Below are 12,570 nucleotides of genomic sequence, written 5' to 3'. Positions count from 1 at the left end.
TCTATCCAGGAAAATACAAGAGGTGCTATATCACTGTTGTTTCTTATAGCTGAATAGTACTCCATGGTATACATATACCACATTTTATTAATCCACTCATGTATTGATAGGCACTTCGGTTGTTTCCACATCTTTGGAATTGTGAATTGTGCTGCTATAAACATTCGAGTGCAGGTGTTTAAGACCTTTATTAACTGGTGCTTGCAGTTTGTTGACATTTTTCAAGTTGTGAACTTTTATTACAAATTGAAAATGAAGTTCTTAAAAATATCAACTTGCCTGGGTATGAAACGATTTAAAAATCTTTAAAGGCATATTGAGAAACAACAGACTTTTTTATAAAAAAGGTTTTTCACTGCCAAAAAAGGACATCTTTAGGTAAAAATATTAATATAGTAATAATAAAACCACCACACTGCATAGATGATGCAGATTGTTCTATCATAGTTATCTGGTCAATAGGCAGAAAGTAAGCACCTAAGGTCTTCAGCTCCAATCTTTTGTTCATTTCTCATTGCTGGAATTTCACATTCAGCTCTTCTCGGATGACCAGACTGGATGACGGTGGAGATGGTGAGCCGGCATTCACCCAGCCCTGCCCTGATCAGCCTCCAGAGCTGATGAATTCTCAGTTGGTGGATCAGCTGCTTTTGTCTCCTTGCCCTCTCCTGGGTTAGGGTTTTCCGGGCACCTGCATTGGTTATTGCGGTGGTTACCATGGTTGATGTGGTTGCCAACCTTGGGTCTCCGCTCCTTGATTCTCTTTATCTTCATTGCTGTCCCCTCTAGGCTGTCTTTGGCGAGGAGGGCCCCTGCAGAATCGTGGTCTGTAACCCCGTGCGTAGTCTGTCTTACTAGTCTACCTTGTTCTCCTGCACGCTGGTGGTCAGCCCCCTCCATCACTTATTCCTGCACAGGAGGGTTAGAATACTGTGGTTCGCCCTAGGGTCTCTGCCTGTAGGAAGATGGGAACCTTCTCCTGGCCTGCGGTAGGGCCAGAGTCGTTGGGCCTGGCCTTGGGGAGCGCTCTCTGATCCCTCCTTCTTTTCCTCCTCTCACTCTTCTGGTAATTCTGCTGGTTATTTTACAGAAGACCCCTATGACCCAGATAGTGTCCGTACTGTTTAGGGGCTGCTGCATATTTACTGCCTTGAACTGGAACTCCACCAGGACCTGTAGGTTTGCTGCCTCCACGCCCTTTTCTCCAACAACGTCAAACTCCACATTCTCTCCATCTCCTAGAAGGCACTTCCTAGGGTTATTCTTTATGGCAGGCTGCTGTACAAATATATCTTCCTTGGTGTTGTTCCTGTTGATGAAACCATATGCGTTTCTTACATCGAACCATTTTACTGTTCCCCAAATCTTTCTTGCAATCACCTTCCTGCCTTAACTTATGGGAGGGGCCAACAATGTGAGGCTGTCTGGGCCACTGATCCCTGCACTGCTGCCCGTGGTGCCCAGCTTGGTGTGTCCTCACTGAGGGCTGGGCAGCCAGGGGGTGGCTTGGTCTTGGCTGCACTGCCCCTGGGTGTGGTGCCCATGCCCCAGGCAGGCTCTGGACCCTCCGGGGTGTGATGGTCACCAAGCAGCCGTAGTGGGGAGGCTGCACCGAGCTCTCTGGGGTATGCTCTTGGCTACCGATTGAACTCCCTCTTCTTTTCAAAGAACAACATTGCTCCATCAAATCATAGAACCATTTTGGTGGACTAATCATTTAAATGTTTTTCCTAAATTTCTGGTTCTGGATATTTATTTATTTATTTATTTGAAACAGAGTCTCACTGTGTTGCCCAGGCTAGAGTGCCGTGGGGTCAGCCTAGCTCACAGCAACCTCAAACTCCTGGGCTCAAGCAATCCTTCTGCCTCAGCCTCCCAAGTAGCTGGGACTACAGGCATGCACCACCATGCCCAGCTAATTTTTTCTATATATATTAGTTGGACAATTAATTTCTTTCTATTCATAGTAGAGACGGGGTCTCGCTCTTGCTCAGGCTGGTTTCGAACTCCTGACCTTGAGTGATCCGCCTGCCTCGGCCTCCCAGAGTGCTAGGATTACAGGCGTGAGTGGTTCTGGATTTTTTTTCCTAATAGTTTCTATTACTAACCCTGTTAAACTATTTACGATGTGTTGGAGGACAAATCTTCCAGGAATAACTCTTGAGATTGCTTATAAATTTGATTGATCTTTCTTTGGTCTTTCTGAATTAAAAACTACTAATGAGCTGGTATATTATCGGGGCTCGTCTAGAAACAGATAATCCATGTAAACTGAATAACTGAAGAGAGTTTAGTAAAAAGAACTATGAACAAAGGTATAGGCAGGCTTGAGGAAAACCTACAAGGGGTGGTGTAATACTTTGGGCTAACAGTAGCAGGGAGCCACTGCAACTCTTAGGCCAGAAAGACCAAAGGAAGTGAGGGGTTACTGGAGTTTGGAGAGTACAGCTACGTGAGGAGGCTGCCTGATATGAGCTGTTGCCTTTGGTTAAGGAATGCAGCCAGCCCCTGGTGGCCCAGCAGGGAGGGAGCTGGGGGCTAAACACTCTAACCTCCTATTTTCCCATCCTCTAATCTCCTGCTGGTGCCTCCCATTGTCTGAACCCCTTTAGAAGGGAGAGGGCAAGGGAGCCTGTTGTTGCAGTCCATACAAGTCAGCCTCCTGAGACACAGAGCAGGGTGAAGGGTGGAGAGGGGTTGGGGAGGGCGAGACAGAAGATATTTAGCACAGCTGGGATGTAAGAGCTGATAAGTGATGCTTATGTACAGAGCTGAGCTTTAGACCTCAACAAGCGTTCCTGCGAATGGTTTCCTAACAGAACAGAAAATAATTCCAATCTTTAAAAAATGAAACCGTGTTCTGCCTCTGCTTCCTTCAACTCTTTTTAATTGGTATCTTAATGATTTGAAACAATTTGTGCATGATCTAGCTGCATGTACCCTTATTATAAAAAGTATAAAAATAACTATTCTCTATGCTGGTGATATAATTTTATTGTCACTAACCAGAAATGGCCTCTTTATCTTACTGGAAAATGGAGTGGCTCGAATTCAACTTTTCTAAATCCAAAATGATCCTATTTGGCAAATAGTATTTGCAATTTAATTGGCTTATATCTAATGATTATATATAGCTGGCCAACTCTTCGAGCTATGTAGGGGTATATTTTGCAACCATTTTTCTCTGGTGGTTTCACTAGAAAATGATTCAACTTAAAAGTAGATATTTCTTGTGTGCATTATTGACAGTTGTTTATTTCTGGGGCCTGGGATATTAGAGAAATCTATTTCAAATGTTTTTCAGGTACAATGTATAGCATCCATGCCTGCGTGGTAAATGCTGGTTGAATGAAAATGATGAGGGAATGAACTTTGTAGTTTTGATTTTATTAATGTCTCCCAACTGCTTTGAGGAAACAGTTTTTAGGAGACTGGAGGAAAACCCGAGTCTTACTGGCAGATTCTCCACTGAAAACCCCCACAGGGAAGCAGGGTGGCAGGAGCCTTCATTTTCTTTACAGAAAGTGAAACTACCTCCTGCTTGGTTGATTTTTACAGCAACTGAGATTTCCTTTATTAGCAACACAGATTTCATGCAGTTCATATTATTGCCAAATGTTAAAATTTGGACATGTCTGCTGCCCAATGCCTATCAAAAGCTTAATTAGAAGGGCTAACAATTCTAATAGACAGCTGAAGGATATATAGTTCTTTCATTATTCTAGATTAGCATTATCCAATAACTTTCTGCAATGTTGGAAATGTTCTGTAACTGTGTGTCCATCATAGTAGTCACCAGCAACGTGTGGCTATCAAGCATTTGAAATGTGGCTATTGAAACAGAAGAATAGTATTTAAAAATGTTTATTTAATTTTAATTAAAGTTTAAATAGCCATTTATGCCAGTGGCTACCATATTAGACAGCACAATTCTAGAACTCTAAGTTTTATCCCTGGATCAAGCCAAAGTATTCTTTCTTTGGCTTTCCAAGGAATCGAATATATTGAATTGCAAATCTCTATTTTGTCCTTAAATGTGGTTTTAAAGAATGTTCTCACATTCTTGGACATTCCTCCATCCAAAGATGGAGACTAATTACCCTTCCCTTGAATATAGGTTGGCTTGAGTGGCTGGTTTCTAGGAAATAGAATGTGTCCGAAGTGATGCTATATGATTTTTGAGGTTAGTCCATAAAAGGTGATAAAACCGTCTGACTCTCTCCCTCTCAGCTTGAGCTTTTGTGTAAGAATTCTGGTTGCTCTAACACTACCATGCTAGAGAGTCATATGGAGAGACCATCTAGATATATCTGAAGAGGGCCAGCCATTCTAGCCTCTAGCTGTTTGAATCTTCTAGCTTAGGCTCCAGATTATTTCAGATCCAGCCACTGTCTGTAGTGTGAACTGCTTAGCTGAGCCCCATCCTTCCATGGTGAGATAATAGTTTATGATTGTTGTCACTTTAAGCTAGTATTTTGGAGTTGTGCAGCAATAGATAACAGGAAGACACTTGTATGAAAGGATGATGCAGGAAACAGTTCTATGAAACTCCCTGGGATATTCATTGTTGGGTTGTTTTGAGGACAAAGTCTACAACATTCATTTCTCTTGGATCTTAACACTGGGAGGAGTTGCACTTTCTTAAGCAACCAATATATGTTACTTGAATACCTTTTTGCTTTGGCTGCCAGGAAGCTCAAAGCTGAATTTGTGCCCTGCCTTTGTAAGTAAATAAGACCATCAAGAATTTACTTCTGTGTATTTACTTTTCCTTTGGTAAAAGGAATCTTACTATTTCTTTTACCTTTTTTATTTTTATTTTTAAAGACCCCAATGTAGTGTGTATATTGTCAAGCCACTTCCAAAAATGAATGCAAGTAATATTGGGGTTTTGTGAACCAGTGGGAGTTGTAAGATCATCCACAATGATGATCTTACAATGCAAGAGGCTGGGAGATCTCTGGCATTGTATAGCAATGATGGCTGGGAGAGCCCTGGCATTTTATAACGCTCCAGTGGCCTTATTTTATAGGAAGAAAATAAGACTCTGAGAGCTGAAGTAACTGCTGAGGTATACAGAGCTGGTGAGTAGCAAAATCTCAGCCCAGGTGAAGTTGTGCTTTACCATTCATTCACCCAGACAGCACCCATTGGTCAGATATTGATTCTTTACTAAATGCCAGCTTGGGCCTGGCTTCTTGGGGATGGGATAATTGTACAAAGATAAGTAAGACCCAGCTGAGGAATTTAATCTCAGGATTATGCCTGGTGGAGTATACAGTAAATACGTTTACACATAAAGCAATATATATCATAAAGAGGTAAAAAGGAAGCCTTGTGAATATTCAGAGGAATGAGAGATCACTTCCAACTGGGAGATCATGAAGGCTTCAGGAAAAAGTGATACTGAGCCAGGCCTGGAAGGATGGAGGTGCTTCACAGGTACCGGCGTGGGGAGAAAAGATGGAGGGAAGGAAGAGAAGATCAGCAGCCGTGAGTTTAACACTGGCAATTTTAGGCACTGCGGCATTTCGTGGGGAAGATATTTTGGGCAGTGGGGATTTTGACATGTCTCAAATTACACCATGCGAGAGTAGTTGCTTACTCTTCTGTTTAGGGGACTGGCACTGTCAGAGGGTGTGTGACCTGCAAATGTGGTCGGGACAGACTAAGAGGGAAAGAGACAAATGCTAATTAGAGCTTCCACTTTAGCTGGCTGCTCGGAAAACCCAGCACCTGGGGCTATGTTCTAAAGTAACTGCTTAAAACCTTTTATCAACAAATAGCTTTTAGACTTTGTATTGGAGGAGAGAATGCTGGAAGAGATTCTATGACGCTAGACAGCCCTGCAAACAGGGGGCATTTCAGGACATTTCTGAGGGACCCAGCAGTAAACCATCTTACATTTCTTATAGCCTCCTTGTGACCCATAAGAGCCTGGCATTCCGTGGAACAGTGAGCCCAGCAAAGCCCGAGTGAGGCTCTGTAGGGACAGACCTGCAGCTCCTCCCAGCAACTGATAGATTTGTTACAATTGGTTATAGGTCACTCTCCTGAAATTTTGCAATTACCTCGTGAAATAGGACAACTTCAGATCACATGGGTAGGACACTGCTAATGGGGTGAAAACTTTTCCGGGCCATTTAAACAGGTTCCTGCCAGTTGCCTTTAAGTGAAAGTTTAAACAAGCCTCCTTTCTCAGCTAGGAAAACCAAAATCAATATCTGATTACAGTAAAATTCAGTGCCATTGTGCCTGATCCTTCTGGGCACACACGCCCCACAGGAGGCAGAAAAGCCCAGGTGCATGACTCATAAGTGTCCTGACTCAGAGTCAGACTTCTTAGGCTGCTTTTTCCATGGAGTGCTTCCAACAGTGCAAGTCACCAGTAATCATGTTGCTATGCTAATGTTGCACAATTCTGTGCAGCTTATGAATCACTTTCTGCTACATATCTAATCTTCATTAAAAACTCAGCGAGGTGAATATTACTCTCCTGCTTTTACGGAGGAGGAAACTGAGGCACGGATAACACAAGCAGATTATCCTGGACCTCAGGGTGCGTGTGTGTGTCAGTGGTGGGTTCACATCTGGTCTGAGGAGTCTAAGTCCATCTGGGCTCTTGAACAAGATGCAAAGATGAGAGGCAACTGCAGGTGGAAGGGCAAATGCAGGGATACACTGGGCAAACATCTGGTCATCTAGGGTTCTGCTGTCCCCACATGGGGACAACCTTTACCAGTCTTCTCTCTGTCTGGGAAGATAACCAGTGGCAGAGCCCCTCAGATCTGGAAGTGACCGAAGTTATGTGTTCAAATCCTTAATTTTTCAGATGAGGAAGCTGAGGTCCAGGGCCGTTAGATGTCTTGCAAAGACTCACACAGCTACCTGTTGATAAAGCCAGCATTGTTGCCTAGTTTTCTGCTCTTATACCAGAGTTTCTGCCACTATACCTAGATGCTCTTCCTGTTTCATTTTCTCTTCTTTTGACAAGGTAGACATGTGTTTGCAATAGAAGACCACTGGGCATTTTTTATGTAAGTGAACTAAAATTAACAGTTGCTACGATTCATCGAATGCCTGCCATGTGCCTCACCGTGTGCTAGCCATGATGTTCAATCTCCATAGGAACTCTGCAACGTCCATATTATTATCTCGGCTGGGAGACCAGAACCAGGGATGAGGAGGGACTTGCCAAGGCAATTCTGACTCCATGCTCCTTCCACTGTGCTGCGTAGCCTCTGCAATAATTTATCTCTTGTCCTAGAAAACAGGAATGTCTGAATTTTTTATATGGTTAAATATCATTTTTTAGAAACCATTAAAATTCAAATTGTGTTTATTCCTAGAATTATATCTGATTAAAATGGGAGATAAGGGAGATGAGTCAGTTATTGCCTTTAAACAGAGTCTTTAGAAGTCTTGATTAATAAGTATTTTTTAATGTGAAGGAAAACCAACAATTTTTTTGTACTACAGTTCAAGTGATATGCTTAAGTAAATTTTTTTAAGAAAAGGGACAGTTTTTTTTTTTAACCCTTATTCCTCTAGAGTGCTGGGCAGAGAGTTCTATAGGCACTTTTGTGTTAATTATTTTTCCCTTCAAATCCAAATACCTTTAGGAGGGCTGAGCATATTCATCATTTAAACTCAATTAGAGTTACTTTGATATACTTGGTTTCCTTGCTATGCCTTCCAAATTCTTTTTAAAAAGAGAAGCATTTTTTTTTCACTTAAAACTTTGAGCAATGGGGCTGTCCATGTGCCATGCCCCCCAGGAAGGATTGAGACCACAGGTGGGTGGCATAGACCTGCTTGGTCTTGAGAACCAGCAGGGAAGCTGTGTCAGAAGGTGGGAAAATGGTACTGACCGGGAGGGGGGAAAGTGTCAAAGCAAAAGTTTTTGATTTCCATCTTCCCCTGACCTTTTGTGGCTGCTCCTGGCCACTGTGCCCGGAAACCCTGATGAGACACGCCGGCTAACGACTGGCTTGAAGTTCTGACCTTGGCCAGAGCTGCCTAGAGGTGTCCTGATGCATCCTCCAGTGGGATTCCAAACGCTACACCTCTGTCACTTGACTCCCTCTCCTGTCACGTGGGTCCTTTGCTTCCACCTGTGCAGCCTGGGTCACGTGCTCTTCCCACAGGAAAGGGGGAAGAAAATTCCTCCCTGAAATGCAGGTACTTTAGCTTCGAGTTCATCATGACGTTGCCTCTTAGCTGGCTGTCTTGGCTTTGACTTGGTTTCTGACCCTTCAATCTGCGTTACTCTTGGATGCTTGTGGGTTTCCTGGTTTCCAACTTCTGGCTTGGCTTTTACCCTACAAAAGATGAAGTTGAACTCCATCTTGACTCCCCATATGCATCTGATTCCTGACCGCTCATTGGCTTTGAGTCCTGTGGACTTTCCCCACTCTCAGTCCCTACCTGAAATTCTTAGACTCGTTTCATCTTTCTACCTGGCTTCCCACCTGGGCCCTGGCGTGGATGCCCCATCAGCCCCCATCCTGATCCAACAGGGAGAGTGAATCTCACCAAACAGCGGGGAAGCTAGGGGGCTGCTGAAGGAGTTGACAATCTCACATCCTTGTCTAGCTTTGGCACAATTCTCGTGGTCTATCTGGAGTTGATTTTATATGTAATAGGAGTTCAAAGAAGGCTGGAACAGAAGAAATATTTTGTAATCAAGGGACAATAATTGTTATGCTTTCCAGTTGTTGAGTTAGCTATGCCTCTATAAATTGTAACATAGTGTTTCAAATTTATATTGAGTTCCTGTGGTGTCCTGAAATTGGGGTCAGTCCACCTCTCCAAAGAAGACCAGACCAGACATATTCCTGTGATATAGGATATTTGATACAGGGTTCATGGGTCATAATTTCTACCGTTTCTTCCTTATTTTAAAAGTGAACAAAGGTTAGTTTCCCCACAGAGCCTACATTTTTTGTAGTAGCTTTACCTGTGTGAAATCCTAACTTATCTCAATAGGATATTATTAAAGGAAGGAGAATTTTCACATCCAAGGAAACCAACCCAAAGCAAGACCCTCTGTTGAGAAAACCAAACTCAATATCTGATCCTAGCATGGTTCTGGCATTTTGTTGTGCAGGTATGTTGAGAGTATACAACTGTGGGTAGCTTCTTGGTTAAAAAAGCTCAAGATTAATTTCTTGGCTGGGCACAGTGGCTCATGCTTGTAGTCCTAGCACTTTGGGAGGCTGAGCAGGAGGACTGCTTGAGCTCAGGAAATCGAGACCAGCCTGAGCAAGAGCAAGACCCTGTCTCTACATAAAATAGAAAAATTAGCCGGGTATGATGGTGCGAGCCTGTGGTCCCAGCTACCTTGGAGGCCAACGCAGGAGGATCACTTGAGCCCAGAAATTTGAGGCTGCAGTGAGCTAGGATGACACCTCTGTACTCTAGCCAGGGTGACAGAGTGAGACTGTGTCTTAAGAGAAAAAAAAAAAAAAGGAAATTGAACCTCTCTCTTTACTCCTCCCCCTTTGTATTAAAAAAATAAGAAAATTTAAAGCAAAATAATAAGAAAAAAAGATGAATTTCTTGTCATTTTCCAAGAATGTATCGATGCATCTGCAAAATAAGATTGGGGTGCGTTGCCAAACATCAGTTCCTTCAGACCACAGTTAAGAATTCACATTGAGCTTATTTCTAGAATTTTAAACTGATTATGACAGATAAGTCGATGAGTCAATGTCATTTCTTGGAAACTCGTGATGATTTTAAGGGCATGTTGTCAACCACTTTTCTAACCCAAATCAAGCAATTTCAGGTGTGACTTGTAGTTGATATCCACAATCTCACACTTTAGGCTGCACCCGCGGCTGCTTCATGAGCTGCGGGCTTTGGCGGGGCTGGGAATGTTGACCTCAGGGAGGATTTTGGACGGTGCTTGGCAATCACGTGACGCACCAGCTAGTCCTTCCCGTTATTAACTTGGCACTGACTGGACAAACAACAGGGCAAACATTCCCGGTTTATGTTGAAACTCTCTGTTGCCCTTTGAGACCCCAAGTACCAATTTCCTTCCATTGTGCAACTCAAGAAGCCTGACCCGGCAATGTGTTCGGCGTCCTGTTTCTGGAACTCTCTCTTGCAGAGGCCACCTATAGGTGTTCTGGAGCCGCTTGAGGGACAGTTTGGGTTGGGCGATGCCACAGAGGCCACCAGCTAAGTCTGTGTGGCAATAAAACACGCGCTGTAGAGGTGGAGGCAGAGGTAAGCAGGAGCGCATCTAAGAGGGATGCAGCAACAACTCGAAGGATGCATCACTCAGACAACCAAGGTCGTGGAGAGCAGGACAGAACACCAAGGAAACCCATTCCTGATAAACCAGTGTGGTAATTGGAAGTGTTTGTGGTGATGTGAAGGAGGCCTCCAGAGGCCTCCAGGGTGAGATAAGGCGAGCAATCAACATGTCAAGGTAATTTGTTAGCAGTTCTGGCTTTGGGTCGAGGTGTATAAACCTGCCTGCTGTGATGCATGAAGCCTGCTAAGCCGAGGAAACTTGGCTGTAGAAGGACAACAGCAAAGTAGCGCCCTGCCTGGAACTGACGAGGGGAGCCACCTGTACCTGCCAGTGTGACATCTGCTGCGCGAAGCACTACCCCTGACCATAAGCCATTTATACAGATGGAGGGGTGGGCCTGGGACAGCAGGAGAGTCCCCAGCGTTCTCTGATCTTGCTGAGTACATCTTAGGAACTGATGCTCTCAAAAAGCTGCAAAATGGGTATAAAGGCATGAGTGAAGGCTCATCTGTCTCTACAGGCCAAACAGACAGTCAGTAGCCCTCTGAATCCACACCCGCTGTGCACAGCACTCACCATCGCCTTGGGATCACACTGGCTGTGCACGCTTTTCACTATGGTGCTGACCCTGCAATGACTGTGCTCAGCGCTGTGCGATTCCACCCAGCCCAGACCGACCGTGTGCAGCCTTCCTCTACCCCCTGAGACCACCCAGATTGCATAGTACACGCCACGTTGTTAATCTCACCCTTGGCTCTGTGTGCTTCTCACTGTCCTGACAAGCTCGCGCCAACGGCACACACCCTTGGCCATCTTAGAGATTTGACATCCACCCTGCACTGAGCTCAGCTGAGATCACACAGCCCAGTCCACTGACTTCACGCAGATAACATAGTGCTGTGACAGCACCTCCTTTTTGCCCACTCAGTGTCTATTTTTCCATTTTTTTTCCTAGAAATATACCCTGGTTTTACTCAAGGTGGTGATATGTGAAGCTCAGAGAATACATTTTCTAGTCTCTGTTGCAGTTATTCGGTTATATGATTAAATTCTCGCCAAGGAGATTTAAACAGCAACTGTTGGGTGGGACTTCCGAAGAGTTTCCTTAAAAGGGAATGGAATTCTGGGGCTTAATCTTTTGCCCTTAGTCTTTCCATTTTTTTTCCCCTGCCAGTTTTGCAAACAGATAGGATGGCCAGGTCTTATCAGTCATCTTGTGACTTTGACAATAGAAGGCATCTAAAAAGAATGGTTGGTTCATAAGTTAGAGGGGACCTGGGTCTCTGGTGACTTTGTGGAACTACAATACTGCCCACACCCAAGACTTCTATCTTGATTTCTTTTATGTGAGAAAATGAGCCCTTAGTTTTTCTTAAGCCACTGCATTTGGGTCTGTCTTACTACGGGTGACTGCAATTCTTTTTTTTTTTTTTGAGACAGATGTTTACTCTGTTGCCCAGGCTAGAGTGAGTGCCATGGCATCAGCCTCGCTCACAGCAACCTCAAACTCCCGGGCTCAAGCAATCCTGCTGCCTCAGCCTCCCTAGTAGCTGGGACTACAGGCATGTGCCACCATGCCCAGCTAATTTTTTTCTCTATATATTAGTTGGCCAATTAATTTCTTTCTATTTTTAGTAGAGACGGCGTCTCACTCTTGCTCAGGCTGGTCTTGAACTCCTGAGCTCAAACAGTCCACCAGCCTTGGCCTCCCAGAGAGCTGGGATTACAGGAGTGAGCCACCGCGCCCAGCCCTGCAATTCTTATTGACACCACCCCTCGCCATCCCACCGAGTGCACCTGCCTGTGCCTCAGTCTATCACCTCTCCACAGGTGTGTGCTCTGGGTATTATTGTTTGACCATGAGGGTACATAAATGGAACAACTGTATTTTGTTTTTAATGCCAAGATGAGCCTCTGCACTTTCCTTTTGACTTACTCAGTTGCATAAAATAGAATGGATCAGACTCTTCAAGGTACATAAATATTAATAATATTCTATAAATGTTAATGGAGAGAGGCTAAACCAGGACAAGTTGTACACATGAAGCAACAGTCAGATGGTGCAGAGAGATGCTGGGATCAGGGGTCCTGCCTTCTCTGGGTCAGCACCAGATCATGTCACAGCGGTCACTTCTGCATCCTGGAGGTTGGGATGGGGCCTCCAGTGGCAAACTTTGCTATTGCCTAGTGTAAATCTGAGTCTCACCCACTACACCTTCCAAAGGACAGTATTGGAAAAAAATTCACACATTACTGTATTTTCATTGCTTTGCACCTTTCCCTCTAAAACCCCAAAAGAAACA

The 12,570-nt window shown here is 44.2% G+C and overlaps 1 pseudogene; it reads right to left on the bottom strand.

Moving 5' to 3' along the window:
- Nucleotides 1–455: 455 nt before the first annotated feature.
- On the bottom strand, nt 456–1,544 carry LOC109730388 (B box-binding protein pseudogene; annotated as a pseudogene).
- Between the last annotated feature and the right edge of the window lie 11,026 nt (nt 1,545–12,570).

This window comes from Microcebus murinus, chromosome 2 (genome assembly GCF_040939455.1).
Source record: "Microcebus murinus isolate Inina chromosome 2, M.murinus_Inina_mat1.0, whole genome shotgun sequence".
NCBI lineage: Eukaryota > Metazoa > Chordata > Mammalia > Primates > Cheirogaleidae > Microcebus > Microcebus murinus.
This window is presented reverse-complemented; position numbering and strand designations above follow the sequence as displayed.